The sequence below is a fragment of the Oryzias latipes genome, chromosome 22, assembly GCF_053564925.1.
Source record: "Oryzias latipes strain Hd-rR chromosome 22, Olatipes_Hd-rR_3.1".
NCBI classification, from domain to species: Eukaryota; Metazoa; Chordata; class Actinopteri; order Beloniformes; family Adrianichthyidae; genus Oryzias; species Oryzias latipes.
This window is the reverse complement of record NC_136258.1, coordinates 22,632,576-22,651,262: the sequence shown is the minus strand read 5'-3', so window position 1 is coordinate 22,651,262 and position 18,687 is coordinate 22,632,576. Positions and strand designations below refer to the sequence as shown.

Genomic DNA, 18,687 nt, shown 5'->3' with positions numbered 1-18,687 from the left:
CTATTTTGAAAAATTGTGGACTTAGGCCCCTTTTGTACTAACCGATTCATATAAAAGGAAAACTAAGCTTAAAATTGCATTTTTGCGCTTTTCTTTTCTCAAATTGTTGTTAATAAGAAGCAGTAAAAAAAATGCAGTTGGAAGAAGTTTGTAGGTATGATGTTGAACCAACAATGGCAAGCCACGATGCATCCACTTGTAGACAAACAGGTCTGAATATTTCATAAAAGAGCTGGCATCTGGCTCAGAACCGTGTGGCTGGATATCGAAAAAGTTTAGCCTCAAATAGAAAAGGGGTTTAGACATGTAATGTCTATGAAATAATGTAAACTCTATGAACAGACATGTAAACTCTATGAAAATATCGTCAAAGCTGTTAAAGATAGTAGTCTTTGCCTACGAAGCAGGATTCATAGAAGCTGGACCGTCAAGCCAGGCTGGAATGACTTTGTAGCTGAACATCATGCTGCAGCCAGGGATGCATTCACACTCTGGCATCAAGCTGGGAAACCTCGACAAGGTGCTTTATTTGAGAGCAAGAAAATGACTACTGCTAGATTCAAATATTCACTTCGCATTATCAAAAGGCAAGAAAACATGATGAGAGCAGACTCTCTGGCCAGAGGTCTACAAAATAATGATTACCATAAATTCTGGAAGGAGGTCAATGCTATGAATAACCGTAAAACTTCATTGCCTTCCAACATTGAAGGTGTATGTGGTGCTGATAACATTGCTGATTTATGGCGCAAGCATTATTCTGACCTGCTCAATTCGGTAAAAAGTCATGCAGTTTCTATTGACAACGTGGATCTTACTGACACTATGGTTATTCGTGCAAGTGAGATTCAAGATGCGATTTCAAAGATAAAACAAGACAAAGCATATGGTCTAGATGACATCACAGTCGAGCATTTAAAATTTTCAAGTTTTAAATTACTGCCCCTGTTGGCCATGTGTTTCACTGGCTTTTGACTGACTGGAGTCTTGCCTGATTCAATTCTGTCATTTGTATTGATTCCCGTCATCAAAGACAAGACTGCCAGTTTAAATAGTCTGTTGAATTACCGACCGATTGCCCTTTCCAGCAACATTTCAAAAATTTTAGAATATGTTTTATCGACTAGACTCGAAGTGCATCTTTTAACAAGTGAGAATCAATTTGGTTTTAAAAAAAGTCTCGGCACTGATATGTGTATCCACGCGTTACAGGAAATAGTTGGGAAATACCTGCATTTGAATACATCTGTATTTTTGTGTTTTATTGATGCCACTAAGGCCTTTGACAGGGTCAACCACCTCAAGCTTTTTCAGAAGCTAATTAATCGAGGAGTGCCCAAATACCTTGTACGATTCCTGGCTTTCTGGTATGCTAATCAAACAATGGTAGTCAAATGGGGCAATGTCTTATCAGAGCCTTTTTATGTAAGCAATGGTGTTCAACAGGGGGGGGATCTTCTCTCCATTTCTGTTCAATGTGTATATTCATGACCTATCCACTAATCTGAATCTGTGCAAAACTGGGTGTGTTGTTGGATGTCAAACCTTTAATCATCTTATGTATGCTGATGACCATGTCATTTTTAGCCCCTACAGTGCTGGGTTACAAACACTTTTAAAAGTTTGTTCTGACTATGGCAGAGACTTTGATATAAACTACAATCCCTCCAAAAGCAAAGTAATGATTGTAAGGACCAAAGACGACAGAAATGTAAACTTTCCTGTTAGTAAGCTTTGTGGAACGCCTCTGGAACAAACCTCATCTATCAAATACCTTGGACATTTCATTACTGATGATTGGAGGGATGATAGAGACATTCAGTACTGTAAACTCTATGCTCAGGCAAACATGATGATGAGAAAATTCAGTACGTGTTCTCTTCAAGTGAAGTGTTCGCTGTTCAGAGCTTACTGCACTCCTCTGTATACGGCCCCTCTTTGGTGGAACTATGGACGTGGGACATTCCCCAAATTCTTAGTGGCCTATTATGATGCTTTTAGGCTTCTGCTACAGGTGCCCAGGTGGTACAGAGCCAGTCAGCTATTTGTGGATGCTCACATCCCCACCTGTGAAGCACTACTGCGTAAGCTTACATACGGCCTTATGGAACGCCTGGACAAATCTAAGAACTCAATTATCATGTCTCTGACTGATCCCAAAAGAAGTTCATGCCGCTACACTTCTGCCCTGAGGAAACACTGGATACAGCGATTATACTCTTTTTAATTTATATCTTTATACTTTTTGTTATGTATACTGTATTTGTATCTTTTTCTATGGACCACATCTGAGTCTGAAATAAAAGTGTTATTAGACAAATACAGTATACACCCTGCATGTCAGAAGATTCATAACCCGCTATTGTAACAGTAAAACCTGCCCAACTTAAGAGGCCTTCAGCTTTTATCTGTTTGCTAAGCTATTGGACAGGACTAGTTAGGAAAAAAAAAAGTAGGGGTGGGCTTACTCTAGACCAGTGTTTTTCAACCTCTTTTGAGCCACGGCACACTTTAACCTTGACAAAAATCCTGCAGCATACCACCATCCAAAAATTAAAAAAAAAAAAAAAAAGGAGCAAGTCATTGTCTGTATTGATCTACAGCCCCTCCACAATCTCACATGCATTTTGGTGATAATTGTGGCAGAAAAAGCAGGAAGTTGCAGCTGTTTTTTCTAAAAGATGTAATAAAAGTTAAGTTAGAAGATTTAAAAACTGTTTGATGTGTGTTCGTTGTTGTTTCAAGACGTTAAGAGGAGAGACTCATTGTGCGCTGAGATGCTGTCTCTTTAAAATCATGGGAGATGTAGTGCAAAAATCCAGCAAACGCAGAAAGACTAGCGTCTCTGAGCTTCATTGTTTTGTTCACTCGTTCCACGGTCTGACACCGGATTCTGTGGAAAGCTACACCGCTGAAGACGAGCTTTAGCTGGTATTTTTGTTAGAACTGAGAGACTTATGAGCAGATCAGAACAAGGAAGTGAAGACTATAACCACTTCTGATTGGTCAGACTGATAACGTGTGATTAAACCTACAAGAATGATTGGCGGAGATGGTTAAAGGGGCAGGACTTTTCCGAAAATAGCTTTATTTGCAGCTAAATCGCGGTACCGTCATTCTTATCGAAATGTCTTTAAGAGAATCAAATGAACACAAAGAAAAAAGTATTTTACCATCATACATATTCCTAATTTCTCAGTGTTTTATCAGGGCCTGTTTGGATGAACACAGAGCTGATATCCTGGAGATGATAAATGTTGTTAGATCAGTTAATGAGGGCAATTTCCCACGGCACACTTGACCATCTCCCACGGCACACTAGTGTGCCGCGGCACACTGGTTGAAAAACACTGCCCTAGACCAGGGCCACATCAGCATAGTGGTTGTCCTCCAAGGGCCAGATATAACTTATACATTAAACTAAATGTAATGAAAAATAAATGTAACTACTCCTTATTGTTAAATAACTCATTGTTTATTTACTATAACTTTTTAAAGTGACTATTACCGTTGCATAGAAAACATATGTTTGCTTGTTACTCTAGCATAAATCCTTTTAAATTTGATTCTGATGGCTTAGGTTATATGAATAGTGTTTAAGTCCTAATGTATAGTTGCCCAATCCGATATTTCAAGTCAGATTCCTATAGATATGAATAAATACACACTAACTTTTTTTTTATTCCATGAAATTTAAAACTTTTATGCTCTCGCGGGCCACAAATAATGACATGGCTTGAGTTTGACACATGTGCTCTGGACCAATAGTCCAGCTCACAACTTAAAGGACTCGTGCCACTCTGCAGAAACTATGTCCTAGAAAATGACATGTTTTTTTTATTCATTATTTTGGCCAAAAACAGCACAATCTTCACAAAAAGACCACTGGGAACGCTTTTACAATAGTTCAAAAGATGATCGAGTGGGACTTTACATTCAATTACATTTTTTCCAAAGGAAAACAAATCACTGCTGTGTTCACAAGGTTGCAATTTGCCTATATAATAATAGCTCTCAAATGCCCTCCATATGAACTAGCTCAGGAAGCCAGCCCAAACTTGTATACATCTCTTAACATTGCGTGGCCCTTGGCTCACTTCTGCGGAAAACAATCTGGCAGCCAGTAGAGAAAAGGTGTGAGATCACTAATTTGCTAAAATTGTAAATATATGCATGTAATTAAGCAGGAAGTTTCTACCCACAGCTTTGATGAGCCTTCTTTTTTGGTGCCACAGACTTGGCACATGGTCCAGATGGAAAAGATGGGAAGGAGGGACTGAGGAAAGGGAGAAGGGGGCGGTGTAGATGCAAGGAGCATAGCATGTTAGAATCTGGACCTTATCCACACGATGCCAGCCGGGCATGAAGGCAGCTCTAACGATTCCATTCTGGGCATCTGGAAGTGGGAGACCGAGAATGACTGAGACCTAGAACCACAATGCCACCCATCTCGGAGCTCAGCTAAAAGAAAAACAAACGCAAGCGGTCACAGAGAGGGGATTTCCGGTCAGAGTCACCCAATACCTCCCTGGAATCTCAGAGGTTTGGAATCCAATGATGTGGACGAGTTGGGGTTGCTGTAAGCCACAACGCAGCCATGTAATTCCACTTTAGATTTAACCTCAAGGTATTAAACTCTGCTTGGTGTCAAGATTTATCCCTTTAGCTGCAGCGATGGCTAAGATAAAAGAAAATTTGTGTTTTATTTTGGCAAATAAAATATTTTTTGTATATCATCAACAAACCAGGACCCCAAGTACATTTTGTTTGGATTATTGACTCAGTCAGGCACAGAATTTCAGGCTGATGAACGGAGGAAACCAATCCTTAAAGACTGACCAATTCAGAACCCAGGTAGCATGGCCCCTTCTCCTAACCTTTCCTTAATTCTTTCACCACGTCTGTTTTCACAACAAATGTTAGTCATACAAAACCCCTGTTCCTAATAGAAATAGTTTCATAAACTCCCTGTTGGCTCTTTGGAGAAAAAACTAACTGTGAGCCATGTGTAAGGTCGTGTGTGCAATAAGTTTTGGTCCAATAGCTTTTATGACTTCTTGTGATGAAACATCTGTTCAGATTTGTGGACAGGCTACAGCTGAGAACAGAGTGGATGGATGTTTTTGTAAACTCAGTGTCCCTAAAGCCGGTTAGACTTTCCATGGAGCTAATTTTATTTTATTTTGTCCCCCTTATGTTGCTCTGGTACATTTCTTTTCTTTTTTTTTTTTTTTGTAAAAGCTCTAGCCCAGATGTCCCCAACACTTTTACACCACGGACGGGCTTCACATAAACAATTTGAATGGACTGGAATAGAATTAACCAGACAAATGTATTATGAAATCACTGTTGTGTCGACTCCACCCACTGTGGACTACCATTGGGAGAAGTGCATTGTGGGAGTCTCTTTGTGTCTGATGTTTTTTACCAGTTCTCATTATGTTAGAAGTAATGGAGTTTTTCTTGGCAGGATTTTAATTTACTAGTATTCAAATGTATCTGAGCTTATCTTCTCAAAAAGGATGTTGTTTCAATGATACTTGTGAAAAAGTTGGATGTTGTTCACTTCTCAGCATCTCCCTTCAGGGGTTGCCACAGTAAATCAGCAGAGATTTCTACTCAGGATGCCCTTCCTGACACAATCCTGTGTTTTATCCAGGCTGGGGACCGGCACAGGGAGACACAGACTTGGGCCCCCTTGTGGCTTCATAGTTGACAGTAGCGTAACTTGCTCTGCACCCACGCTGGGTGAAACCCATCGTACCCCCTGGGTATTGAGCCCTGATTTTCTATGTGCCAGTCCTTGACCATCTGAACCATCTAGTGGCTCTAATGAATAAGTTAGCAAAGATGCAAAAAATACGCGCAAAAGGCTACAACTCCGGTGTTAAAGAATTAATGACGTTTTCATACAAAGCTGTTAACTGTGTTTTAAAATTAGTTGTGGGAAAAATAAACAACTTAAACAGCTTTTTCAGAAAACACAGCAATTATCTAATCAGACTCATGAACACCTCAATAAATCCTTTTCTAAAACAATGAAATTGCAATAAAAAAAAAAGCTTTCCTGCAGCCCAGCACACAAATACAAACTTTTTTGGATAAAGTTGCAAAATTTGTCTTCAGTTTTTTTATTTTTTTTTATATAATCTCAGATTCATGCCTCCATGTTAAGATCTCTTTAACCTGCAGCTTAGCTTGTTTTTACTCCTTTTGTAAAAGTATTAAAAAATGGACTGCAGGCTTAAAAACCTTTTCAATCATCGTAGAGCAGACGAAAAAGTGTGTTTGCAGTGAACACAATTAAGGGGGAATGGAAAAAATGGGTGAACAATGCCCTTATGTTCTTGCAAATTGAAAACTTTAGAATTGTTATTTACAACAACAGACAGCTAAATCTGGGATTAATATGCATTAACTATTGTATTAAACAGAATTAAGAATCTTAAATGATTGAAAGGTCTAGTTTTAATAAAAAATCTCTTCTTGAACTTTGTCTTTTCTTTTTTAATCGTCATGAAATGTGTAAAGAATGTCACTGAAATTATCATACCAATCAAAAATACTGGGGAAAAAAGCTGTCTGTGTTTTACTGAAATGACTGTTGGAGCTTTCCAAAGTCTTTTGCTAAAGTAGCAATTCCTGTTATAAAGCCATACATCTGAATTTTTCTCATCATTTTGGCATGTTGGATTGTAGGATTGGACTTGGGGAAGTGATAAACGAGTTGTTCTAAATTATTCAAAGAAGCTTGTGAAGAAGTGCAACCCATTTATTGAATTTACTGACCTTGCTTGATTTGAATTTGAACCCGTTTAAAATACAATTTTGAAGAAAAGAGCATGAGTAAACCTCTCCACGTTTCCACCCCTTCTTTGTGGGCTGACGGACAACATTTCAGCTCCATAGTCTGGCACGATTCTTGGCAAAATTATGTGAAATTCAATATATTTCTTCAGCCTGTCTCATGGTCCAGAATAAGTGACAGCGCGACCACCAGTGGTTCATGGCAAGCTTTTTTAAACACTAAATCCATATCTTTGTTACCGGTATGTTTGCAGCCAATGATGGCAGCCAAAACAGTGACAGTCAAAAATTTGTACTAGGGAAATAGTTGTGACACCCAAACAAGCCACTTGTTAACTCATGAGATGTAACATTTCTAAAAGTTCAGTTGTGAAAACTGTTTCTAGTTAGAAAACCACTCCAATCATCTTAGCTCGTCTCTGCTCCTGCTCCTATAATCATGGACCCTACCTCTGGCCCATCTCGCGCTCCCAGCCGCCCCCCCAACCCATCTGGATGAAGCCCATCTGCTGGCCTATGTAAACATGTAGTTGTAGCGTTAGATAAGCCATTTCTCTCTAATAGTTCTGGTAACATTGCCTGTCCATCTTGGGGAGGATCCCTCATTCATGTGGGCACCCCGAAGTTTCTTCTTTTTTTTCCCGGAATCTTTTTATTTTTGTGAGTTTTACCTTACCAAGGAGTGTCTTTTTTTTTTTTTTTTTTGTTTAACTTGTCCTGTCCAACAGCTAGGCAGGCAGATGAGAGCTGAGGGCCTCTTGTGTTGGACATATTTTACTTTAACAAGAGGGGTTATTAATCTTCAGACAAACCAAAGGTGTGACTGAACAAACCCCTTTTGTAATTGAGGCCAAACTTTATTCATTTCAACCATGATTGAAAATCTTTGGTGTTGGACCGGACGGAAAAGGAAAGAAGGGAAGAAGAGGGAGGGATGTCAGAGGGGGGGGGGGGATAGTGAAAGGGGGGGGGGGGGTAAGACCATGAAGCAGCATAGTGCAGACAGGTTTACTGGTTGTTTATCATTACGGTACAGTTCAAATGTAGTACAAAAAGGGCGGGGCCTGTTCACACACACTCAAATATTATCAACACACCTGCTAGCTGCAAAAAATGTTCACATGTCAACATGTACACAAAACGGATAGTGTTCACGAACGCATACCTATGCCTTTAAACCAACTAGTGTGAAATCTTTCATTCATTCAATCATGCAAACTATAAGTACAAAGGTGAGCTAACACCTGTGCTCAGGTGAGTGTTTATGTTCTTCTAAAATGGATGGTGGAATGTGAAAAGAAGGAGGAGGAGCGCCCAGCCACCCCCACACCCAGACCCCCGCCGCAGCAGCAGCGGCAGCCGGAATTCCCCCAACGCCACACGGGAACAGGCAGGGAACAACCGCCCCCCGGGCGACCAAGACCGCCACCCAGGCCAGGGCCAGCAGGACCGCCGCGAGGCCCCCAGAGCCAGAGAGCAGGGAAGCGCGGAGGGAAAGAGAGCGCCGCCCCAGCCCAGCCAGGAAAGCAGCCCCCCGCCGCGCCGGAAGAGCCCAACGCAGGGCCCCACCGGAGAAGGACGCCCACAGCCCCAGACGAGCACCCCACCACCACCCAGGAGTTCCGGGCATCCCCCCGCCCCAACCCCAGGTACGAGCCAGGACCCCCCAAGGGAGACCCGCTCCGCACTCCAGGCAGTCACCCACCCGGCCCACGGTTGGTCCAGGGAGGAGCAAGGCAGGGGCCCGCCGCCCCCGCCCAGTAGGGGGGAACCCCGGGGAAAAAAGGGTGGCCCACAAGGGGTGTTATAAATATGGCCCGACCAGGCTCGGCCATGTTGGAAGTTTGGCGGGGCCCAGCGCTCAGGGGCAAGGACCAGGACCCACCCCCCAGGGACACGAACACCCCCGGCTCAGGTGTAATGTGAACCCCCCCACCGTGCGGAGAGAGCACCGCCGGGCCCAGGGAGCCGGCACCCAAGGGACACGGCCGCCATCGCCAAGGGGCCCGCACCCCCCACCAGGGAAGGGGTAGGGGACAGATGGACCCAGGTCCCACCTTCCTTGCAAAATGTGTGTGCGTGTATGTGTGTTTGAGAGGGTGTGTGTGTGCATGTGTGTGTGTTTATGTTGGAATGTATATATTGAAGGGGGAGGGGTGTGTGTACTAAGGGGGGTGCAGTTAAAATTGGCGAGTAGGGCACTAAGGGGACATCTCCTGATTACTCAAAGTGATGTCCCCTCACCCTCCCCACCAAGGGGCCCTAAATGTCTAAGGTGCGGTTAAAATTGGCGGGTAGGGTGCCAGGAGGACATCTGCTGCTTGCTTGCAGTGATGTCCAAGCACCCCCCCTACCAAAGACCCTACATGTCTAAGGTGCAAATAAAACCGAAAGAGAGGGGGCCCACTCCATACGGCATCCATAGGAGGGGGGCCACTGCCAAGTAGCCCCCCCCCCCCCCCCCCCCAAGGCGCATCGCAGGCTAGACCCCCCACCCCCTCAGTTATATGAGGAAAGGGGTAAGTTGGGGACAGCTGGTAGACTGTCCCCCTTACCAAGGAGTGTCTAACGGCAGGGATGCCCAGTTTAGTTTAGTCAGTTAAATTTAACCATTACTTATTGAATTGTATGACTTAATGCTCTTTATGATTCATGTCTACTACACAAGCTACTGGTTTGAAGCCCGTTGAGATTACTGTTGTTGGAATATTGGGCTATGAATACAAAATTGAATGTAATCTTTTGATCTATTTTTAAATCTTGATTATGTTTTTTAGGCAAAATCAGAAAAAATGTGTCATTTTCTAGAACAATGTCTGTAAAGTGGCAGGAGTTCATTAGAAATGTATCCGAGTTGTGGGTGAGACCAATGTCGCGGAGCAACCCTGTCCCCCTTACCATCACCTATAACATAGCTGTATACATCCTTGACTGCAATAGCAGTACAACAAAGATGGCGAGCAATATTGGAGCTATCCAGCCATTAAGCCAGATACCAGCTTGGACGAGGAAAATGAAGACAAGCGGATGGTTCAGAATGAAAGAACAGGGAACCTGTGGCCCCCAATTTAATTTGTTATTTAGACAAAAACAATCTTTTAGATTTTTTGTCCACTTCTGATTCATAACAATTTGAATAAAGAAATGCAATTTTAAGCTTAAGTTTTCTTTTCACATTCCCTCCATTATAAGAAAAGTGCTACAATTATGTTTTATAATTTTTCTTTTTTGTCTTGGTTTTTGGTTTTTAAATTTGGGAAATGTTTTTATGTGAAGCGCTTCAAGCTACTCTTGTTGGCAGAATAGTGGTCGACAAACAAAGTTAGATTTGATTTGAAGAACATGTTAAAAACACCCAAAACATAATTTTCATTAGCGTGGATCTTTAACTAGTCAGCGTTCTGTATTTCAGCACAGCTTACTGTTATCCAGGATATTCAATTATTGTTGAAAAGACTTGCCAGAGAGGGCAGTGGCTCAGAAATTCAGAACTTCTGCTGTGTAGTTTCTGTAAGCACTGTAACCCGAGGTTTATATGTTCCAGGGATCCTGCAGTCTAACAGATGTGCAAAGTAACATGTATGCATTTGGAGAAAGTGACCTTGTGACTGTGCTGCCTTGCTGATCCTCATAGCTCACATAACCCTTCTCTCCGCCACCGCATGCCGGTCTGAATGAGCAGGGTCAGCATGTGGTGCGCCGTGATGGGAGTTGAAGAATCCATCTGCTGTGATGAATAGCAAGCACCTGCACAACTCACGGAAACAAGTAAGATTGAGAGATGGAAAGGGAGGGAGCAGAGCAGCTAAGTGTCCAGCTCGTAAATTGGCAACAAGAGACCTCAAAGAGTGGAGCAATAAAAAAACAACCTCCCTGGAAACCTCTTCTGTCCCCTGGAGAAATCTACTCCCCCCCAATTCAAAACCACCATCAAAGACAGACATGCAAACACACGCGAGTCAAAGCAGTTTTATTTTAGATGTTTGTCCTGCTAATGTGCAGTGCCTCAGGGAGAATCCGACTTAATGCAAGGAGATTGCAAACTCTGTGGTCTGAATTAGAACGAACACTTGCTGCAGTAGGCCAGAGCTGGACTGGGAGACTAAGGGGAAAGTACCACAGTGAGAAGGGAAGGGGAATGAGTGATGATGAAGAGAAAGAGTGCAAGATGGAGGACGGCAGGATAGAGAGGTCTCGGATTGTTTTACAAACAGAATTCCTTTAATTAATCACCCTGTTTGAACAGCTGGCCTTCTCAAGACAGGTCGTAACGAGATCCCTACATGGAAGTGCGGATTACAGATGCGGATTTGGCAGAAAAATATTAGCTGTCAAATGTTGCAGTCGAGAGGTGCAAGTGAAGCCCCCCCGTTTCCTGGTGGTGAGAGAGCCAGAGACACAGGGGGGTGCTGCTGGTGGTGGTGGGGTTGCTTAACATGGTTCCCCAAGGATTATAGCTGCTAAAGGCAATACATGGGCCTGAGGAAAGAGGCCAGGGGGCAGCCACCAAGGCCAGCACTCATCCCAGAGGATTCAGAGCAGTCTGGGAATAGAGTTCATTCATAGGGGTCAGGCTTTGATAGGGATTGGAAACTTGGAGACCGCCATGTGAGCTTTTATTTACAGGCTACACATAAACAACTGAGAGCAGCTGTCAAGAGAGAATGCAATGTCATTTTGGTGCATGTTTATTGTCAACCTCCTTGCAGGGGACTTGACATCATGGGTAAGAATGTGACGCTGGAATTGTTAGCAACGTACACTATGCAAATAAACATGTTTTCATCGTGGTCAAATCATGGACAGGTAATTGACATTCATTTATTTATTTATTTATAGACATCTCATGGTCTGTTGGGTTAAATCTTTTTTGGAACTGGACTTGGCTCTGAAAGATCAAGCACAAGCCAGCCGTCATGCTTTCTAAAAAAAGGAAAGAACATTTCCATTAGTCTTTAGACTTTGAAAAATGGCCGTGTAGTGTTTGAGGAAACTGACCTGTTTTATCTTACTTCAAGTCTTTTTTCTCGAGAATGGTCCCATTTCTCTAGAAGACTCCTCAAAAGCTCAACCAAAAGAAGATACTAAATTGGCAAATTATTATTAGGTTAGGCCACATTTGCAATTAAAGTTTCAAAGTCTCCCTATGACAATTTACAGTATTTTCATAAAACGTTCCCAGTGGTGTTTTGATTACGATTATGAGATTTTTAATCAAAATCCCACAACCTGAATGTCAAATGTTAAAAAGCCATCTTTCACGTCTATATGAAGCCTGTTTCCAAAATCTCCTATACATGGGCGTGGCCGTTGGTGCTGAGCCGAGTATCCCCCCTCTTGATCCCCCCTTTTTCTGCAAGCAGCGTGTTGTATGACTAAAAAGCTTGACATAAGAGGGGTGCACACACGACACCAACTGACAATCTCTATTCTCAACTGTTTATCTTGAGCGATACAGGAAAAAAAAGTGACATTTTTGGTTCCAAATCAACAGTTTCTGAACAATGTGCAAAATGGCAAAACTAATGTGTGTACCAGACCCTGCTCTTTAATAAAATTACACACGAAAAAGGTATTTGATAAGCCCCTAAAAAATCTTTGAATTACATCATATTTTAGGCTACATTGTACCAGCAAGTATCACTGGCTGTGGCTTCCTACAAAAGTTTTGGCCGCATAGACCCAGAGGAAGGGTTAAATTTAGGATTACGGGTTACTGTTAAACTGCGTACTCACCGAAAGCCATTTGGCAGAGATGGCCAGTTTCCATGTTAAGTTGATGGTACAGACACAATCTGAGGTCTAGCAGTGCGATTTGAGCCGCGGGTGCGGTGCAAAGGTCTGGCAGGAGCACGATTTCGGTTGCGTGCCCAATATGGTATTGTCCTTCTGGATTAGAGCTTGTTAGTTAAGTTTTGACCATGTTCTTTATTTCCGTTGTCCTCCTGTCAGTCACACCAGGTTAACGTTGATGATAATCAACAGGTGTTTGAATTTCTCCTAATATCCTCAGTGTATTTAAGTATCTGGTTTTCAGATTGTCATTGTCAGGTCTTCAGCTTTCTCCCATTTTGGGTCCTACACTGCTGGTTCCTGGCAGAAGAAGATGCAATGGTTTATAAAATTCAATCTTTATCCTATGCTGCATGACTAAAACATAATCAGATGTTTAAAGTGAAATTTGCTTTTTTACAAATTTGAAAAAACAAGACATCTACTAAAACGCCAAGCTGAATTTTTGATCAAATTATTCTGCCTACTATTTGGAAATTATTTAAAATCCGGCCTCCCAAATCACCTACAACTGTGAATTATCTGCACCCCGTTTTTGCTTCTTATATGTCTCTATGCACAGTTTCAAAGAGGGAGGCGGCCTCCACTTCCTCTATTCTGCCTTTTTTCATTCCTTTTCCGATTTCTCTCAGTCTTCGTCTCAATATCTCAATCCCGTCGGGGGAGAAAAGGGAGTAATGTTGCCTCAGGTGCTTAATTGTCAGAGCACTCACTGTATTTACGAGTAGGGTGAGGAGGAAACTAATGTTCGCCGACCACACACACAGACACGCGTATGACACAGCGTACATACAAAACGAAGATGTATGACTGCAACTTTGTAAACAGCAATATTACTCCCAGACCTTCCGCCCACCTCCACTCCCCTTTCTCTCATGACCGTGATGTAATTACTAAGGCACTTAATTAGTCTGTAGAGACTCCAACGACAGGCAGCTAGAAAATCAGTTCCTCCTCTTATGAAACTAATCCACACTCATTTTCTCACCTGATAAACATTAGTCACCAAATTTGTGGAAGAAAATGCTAATTTAGTTATGTAATATTTCACTACAGCAACAGAATATTGTAAGACATGCCTGAACGAACACTTGCTTAAAAAAAAAAAAGTTCCGACATCTGTCAGACTTTCCTGCGAGTGCCCCACGATGTTACACCATACTGTGCTGTGATTTTGTGGTTTTATCTTTGCATCCCAAACGGGAGGCAGGAACCTTTCCAGTGAACCGTCTTTAGTTCAAAGAATCAGCAGTCTGAAAAGTGTTAGGGACGATGATGTATAGTAAACGAGACCACCGGGTCTATGATTTTGTGCATTCCTCTGTATGTTTTGAGAAAAAGAAAAAAAAAAAGTTCTTCCAGCACATGCAGGAACACACCAACACTCAACCACAATTAATACCATGGGGAAGATGAATTGACTTCTGTATCAACCTGGTTTTTACATCACTGCAGTCATTATTCTTCAGTGCTGGTACATGTAATCAAACGTGTTTGTAATCTCGGAAAAGATTAAAGGCAACCAATATGACAACAGCTTCCGCTGCGTCCACCATTACATCATATCACCCACATAAACAGAGCAAGACAAGGAACTGCTTCATGAATTACCAGTGATACTGTTATGTGAAATGAAACATTCTCCCCACCAACCAGGGGGGAAGGGATTAATAAAAATCATTATGGGAGCCATAAAAATGTCATCTCTTGATCTAATGTTGTTTTCTAGGAAATAGTTTCTGCAGGAGGTCATAAGAAATTTGGGTAACACTTTATATTAAGATTCCTTAACAAGCTTTGTTAACACATTAACAAGCATTATAAATGAATTTATAGGGTGTTAGTAAGACATTTATTAGTACAATAAGTCTAATAAGGTTTATTAAATTACTTAGTTAACACATTTACAAGCATTATTATCAGGATGTTTTCAAGATGCTAATGATGCATTTACTGATATTATAGGTGCCTAACAAATGTGTCAGTGTTAACAAGCTTAATAAGATTTATTAACAACCTTTGTTAACAAATTAAGAAGTATTATTATTGTTTGGGGTTCTAGTAAGATATTTATTAGCATTATAGATGCCTGACAAAAGCCTAAGTGTTCATAGGCTTAATAAGTTTTATTAACTAACTTAACAAATTAATAGGCTTTATTAATGTGTCAGATGCTAGTAAGATATTTATTAGCATTACAGATGTCTTGCAAATACCTGAAAGTGTAAATAAGATTTATAAACATCTAAAGTCAGAACATTGTCTTCTGAATCCATATTACTAAACTGCTTATAAGCTTTACAAATGTATTAATTAACTTTGTTAATAGTTAATTAATTGTTTTGCAGCACCTCATCTAAGTGTGGATGTTTTTTAGCACAAACAACCACAAAGCATAAAGATTGTAAAAAGAACTTTATGACATTAAAACAGACTAAACATACACAAATCGTTCTGTAAAAGATATATAATAATTTAATTCAGACAAATTAAAAAAAAAAAAAAAAAACATATACTGGTGTTGGATGACTCTAGCATCATAGCTAATAAGGATAAAGTATTAGCATCTATCCTGAGTAAAACATTCATTGCAAATCCCATCACCAGGAGACAATTCTCTGCATTCAATGCCAACAGCATTCAACCACTGTTGCCTTGCTTCAAAGTCCACAAGAAAGTTGCACAAGCCATTAATTTTTGAAGAACGAAGACAATAAACCTACAGGAGCCATGCTAAAGCTAACACGCTACCCTAAAACTAATATCACCATTGGTTAATGAATCTGTCAATCAAACTCATCAGCAAAACAGGGTTGCTCACTTTCAGCCAATTGAATGGCCTCTTAGACTTTGCTTTCACACAGGTGACGAAAAAAGCCCCGCCCATCTTTGATTCTGTACCGGTCGGTCGTTAGCGTGTTAGCTTTAGCATGTCTTTCTTGTGGACTTTGAAGCAAGGCAACAGTGGTTGAATGCAGTTGGCATTGAATGCAGAGAATTGTCTCCTGGTGATGGGATTTGCAATGAATGTTTCACTCAGGATAGATGCTAATACTTTATCCTTATTAGCTATGATGCTAGTCATCCAACACCAGTATATATCTTTTTTTTAAAAAAAATTATTTGTCTGAATTAAATTATTATATATCTTTTACAGAACGATTTGTGTATGTTTAGTCTGTTTTAATGTCATAAAGTTCTTTTTACAATCTTTATGCTTTGTGGTTGTTTGTGCTAAAAAACATCCACACTTTAGATGAGGTGCTGCAAAACAATTAATTAACTATTAACAAAGTTAATTAATACATTTGTAAAGCTTATAAGCAGTTTAGTAATATGGATTCAGAAGACAATGTTCTGACTTTAGATGTTTATAAATCTTATTTACACTTTCAGGTATTTGCAAGACATCTATAATGCTAATAAATATCTTACTAGCATCTGTCACATTAATAAAGCCTATTAATTTGTTAAATTAGTGAATAAAACTTATTAAGCTTATGAACACTTAGGCTTGTGTGAGACATCTATAATGCTAATAAATATCTTACTAGAACCCCAAACAATAATAATACTTCTTAATTTGTTAACAAAGGTTGTTAATAAATCTTACTAAGCTTATTAACACCGACAAATTTGCTAGGCACCTATAATATCAGTAAATGCATCATTAGCATCTTGAAAACATCCTAATAATAATGCTTGTAAATGTGTTAACTAAGTAATTTAATAAACCTAATTAGACTTATTGTACTAATGAATGTCTTACTAACACCCTATAAATTCATTTATAATGCTTGTTAATGTGTTAACAAAGATTGTTAAGGAATCTTAATATAAAGTGTTACCGAAATTTGTTGTGGGCGGGACTGTTAGTGTGGAATAAGCCTGCCTTTATTTTCCATCATCCATAGGTTTGCACGCTCTCCTGCTAGTTTACAGCACCTCAGACCCCCTACCTTACACCTATTGATGCAACAAAAATGGCAAGCAATATTGGAGCTATCCAGCCGCACAGTTATGATCCACAGCCCAGCTCGGAAGAGGAAAACGGAGTAGGGAGCGTTTGACCGCTGACTTTAGCACCTACAGTACGTCACTGCTACATGCTTTCTCCAACAACTCTTTTTTTCCCAATGCGATTGCAATTTTCAGCCATTTATTTTAAAATATGGCCTCCATCATGAGAAAAAATATGCCACATGAACCTGTTAAAAACACCAAAAACACAATTTTTATTTGAGTGGGGCTTTAATAAAGTGGTGTTCACATGAAAGTAGCTTTACAAACGAAAACCCCTTCAAGATCCTTACATTGCAGTCCTGCACTAAACTAATTGAATGACGCAGAAAGGTATTATTTATAATTATAATTATATATAGTCTTACCACTGTCAGGAACTGGTGGTGTAGGACCCAAAATGCAGGAGACCAGCTTGGTGGGAGAAACTCAAACACTAGATTGATAAATTTGGACATGACAAACCGAGGAGAAACAAAAAAGTGACAAAGCACATGACCTAACAAAGAAAAATCTAAAAACCATGGACAATTAACTGAAATCAAGACAGCTGTGAATGATTGGCACCTGTAGTTTCTGACAGGGAAACTCCTCAAAGCAGAACATAATCAAGAGCAAGATGGAAAAAACAAATTAAGTGGCACAATCCTGTCATCTACACTCTTCTTTTCTCTGTACAAAGCTAACGTTTGTCTCTTTTGCCTAAAGTATCTTTAAAAACATACCCCAAAAAAGAAACTTTTAAATCTGTAAAACTCAGTGGACATCAAAAGTTTAATATGGATATGAATGCCATGATGGCGGTCCCTGTGAGCCTAAATTTACTTAAGGGGCAAACATTGTTATATCATTTCTCTTTTCCCATAGCTCAGTTACACATATGTTGAAGCATAAAAACTAGAGATGAGATACTGTTAGAGACTTTTAGGGCTCCATGTGCACAATGTATGTGACAGTGTTGCATTCATTTCTCCTTATTTCCCAGCCGTGCAATGGCTGTTGTCATACCTCAAATGATGCCTCTTTGAAGTGTGTTTGGATACATTTAAGAAATGGAAGGGGTTTTTTTACCGATAATTTTTAGTAATATTCAATTCCCAATTGACAATTTAACATTCAATTGTAAATTGGAAAATGCACTTCCAAAATGCATGACCAAAATCAACAAAATGCGCTTTTATTTAAATTATGGTACCAAAAACACATGAAAACATTAACATTAAAATATAATTGATTTAAAAAATGTAAGAATGAATAGTAAGTTTTCATATTGAATTCTAAATTGCAAAATGCATTTTCAAAGTGCATAATCAAATTGCAAAATGAATTATCAATTAACAATTATTACTTTCAAAAAGGTGAAAAGAAATCCATGAAGAGGTTTCCTAAAAAGACTTTTTGCCACTGATCTGCATCAGTCTGGTCTTGGGTTGGGAAAAATTAGCATCTGTATTTGTGTATCTATAGACCTTATCAAGCATTTTTTCTAATTATGTTTATTATAGGCGTTGAATCGTAAAAGTTTTGAATAGTTGTTGCAGAGGATTTTCTGGATAACACAGTCAGTTGAAAACTCTGGGAAAAACTTTCTGCTACAAATCCTCAGCGTCATGTGTCATGTTATGGTTGGAAAGTTGTGTGTGTGCACACTCATGTTTTGGCAGGTTGTTGGTTTGTTTACATCTTGCGCTACATCCTTACAGCAGAAAGAAGCAACCCTTCACTGCCATCCATCTGCAGGGGCTTATCTTGGAGACTCTTGGATACTGCTGTATGTTTACATGCTTGTGTTTGTTTCGCAAGATGTTGCGAGAGTGTGTTGTTGTCTTGAGAGTGGATGTGTGGTGAATGTGTTTTGATCCCTTTTCCTTTAACTACAGCTTAGAGCTTTTGCTCTTAACAAATACGGGTTGACAAAGCATTAGTTTTTGTAGAAAACAATAGGAAGTGAGCACATAAAGATCATGTGTTTTTAGGGTTTAAATACAGTCAAATCATAGATAAAACACCACCAGGAGGGGCAGAAAGCAACAGTTGCCCAACGTTCGCCAGCTTAAGGCTAAAATC

The 18,687-nt window shown here is 40.2% G+C and overlaps 1 long non-coding RNA gene across 1 annotated transcript in view; it reads right to left on the bottom strand.

Annotated features, from left to right (window-relative positions):
• The window catches only part of LOC144989007 (uncharacterized), a 40,221-nt gene extending 22,619 nt beyond the window's left edge, over positions 1–17,602 (bottom strand). The window contains exon 1 of the long non-coding RNA XR_013653135.1: positions 16,989–17,602. This is a non-coding gene — a long non-coding RNA (uncharacterized LOC144989007). The remainder of the gene's footprint in view (positions 1–16,988) is intronic.
• Positions 17,603–18,687: the final 1,085 nt, after the last annotated feature.